Source organism: Octodon degus, unplaced genomic scaffold (genome assembly GCF_000260255.1).
Source record: "Octodon degus isolate 3935 unplaced genomic scaffold, OctDeg1.0 scaffold00222, whole genome shotgun sequence".
Taxonomy (NCBI): Eukaryota; Metazoa; Chordata; class Mammalia; order Rodentia; family Octodontidae; genus Octodon; species Octodon degus.
Window position 1 is genome coordinate 59,590 of NW_004524798.1, and position 2,011 is coordinate 61,600.

Consider the following 2,011-nt stretch of genomic DNA (forward strand, 5'->3'; position numbering starts at 1 on the left):
AGGGAAAATCCAAAGGTTTTAGATCTGGCAGCATAAAATCCCAGACACCTGAGTGGAAATTTTTGAATTGGAAGCCTTTCTCAGTAATAACATTGAAAGCAGGAAGTCTTATTTTTATATGTCCAGCACTTCACATGCATCTTGAAATATGGTAAGAATTCCAGAAATTCTTGAGCAATGCAAGGCTTTGAGGCCTCAGCCTGTGAGGCCTCAGGCTGATAAGTATTGAAAATGTCAGCACTGTAGTCTGTGTAGACAAAAATATACTGTCTGGATCCAGTGATGGGTGAGACAGGTAATGTGCTGTTTAGAGGACTCCTAGGATACAATGTGGAGCCCCCTTTGGCTGTCACATTTACACAGGGATCTTAACAGAAGAATGTAGGCAGAGAGAGTCAGAGGTCTACACAGCAGGTAGATGACAGCAGCTGACGGAGCTGCGGAGCTCAGCCTGAGCAGAGCAGATGGAGGGGAGAACCTGAGAATCTCCCTCACGTGCCTGAAGTGCTGTGAAGCTAACAGAGTCAGCTTACTCTCTCCTGTCCCAAAAGACACAGCTGGTGACTAGAAATGGCAGTTATTCAGTAGAGCACAGATTTTCTCTTGGTTAGAGCCATATGATCAGGGAAACAACTGCCTTTTCCTTTCCACAGTGGCTGCTGCAGTTCAGCATAGACTGGGTGGGAACAGTTGAAGTGTTGCCTTGGTTCAGCCAGCATCTCTTGAATACTGCTAGCGAGCCAGGATCTGTGCACAGGCTGGTGATGCACAAAGGGAGTAACATCTCTGCCCCAAGGAACGTGTAGTTGAGTTGGTGAGATGGATTCTATTTGATAGTTTATCAAGTATAGTCTTAAGCTGGGGTATATACTTAAATTATATTTCATACTAGTGGAAGTTTCAGAAAATGAAGATAAGGTGATAAATACTGGGTTTGAAAAAGGACACCCACTGCAACATAAGTAACATACATTTTCTCTTTGAGGATAGTTATGTACTGTAGTTTAGCAGCCAAGATGTGAGTCTGAGTAGCTGAACTGCCTAGGTTGATCCTAGCTTTAGGACTTAATAGATGTGTAACTTATCTGTGCTTTAGTTTCCTCATCAGGTAATGGGATGACAGAGGTAACTACTTCATTTAGTTGTTATGAGCTTGAGTCAACATGTATTCTAGTACATAAACCTACACCCAACCCATAGTGAACACTTCCATAGTAATACTTGTTTTCTTTGGAGTGTTGGTCTGTTTTCCTGAATCTTAGTAATATGGTTTAATGCCCCAAATTATTCTTATTAAAGGAACACAAAGACCAAGGATCAAGATATTGGTAAAAAGACCAAAAAAGGAAGAAATCTCTAAGTCAGTGAGAAGGAAATCAGCTTTTTAGGGATTTACGAAGAAGGTATGAATGAATAATTATTTATATTATCTGCAGTCCTGTGGCTTAGTGAGCATGAGAGTTATTCAGGAATGTTTCCCAGGCCCTACGTAACTTCTTCCTTGCACTTCAGCCCAGGTTTTCTATTACTTGCCAGTTGTACAATGTATGATCAAAATAAGCAGGGAATGTTTAAGGTTTTAAAAATTACTATAGTAAAAGGCATACTCCCATTCATTCTTCTCAAAATATGCCCCCTTGCTTTGAGCACACTTACCCCATTGTTTTTGTCTTTTTCTGAAACAGTTCTGGAAGTCTACTTTCATGGATTCTTTATGTATTTGTGATAAAAATACAGTTTCTGCTGCTGCTGTGTGTCATCTACACAGAAGGCAGGCTTGTGAAAACAATACTGTGTGTCCTCATCCACTGTGTTCACTGGAATTAGCATCATATAACTTCTCGCTCTTCCTCAAAATCAGAGTGACCAGGAAAGGTAAATATTTTGAATTGATTCAGGTATCAAGGTGGTCACAATAGTGTAAATAAAGTCACTAACAAAAGAGGACTTCCAAGCTGGATGTGGTGGTGCACACCTGTAATCCCAGCACGTTAGAAGTAAAAGCAAGGCC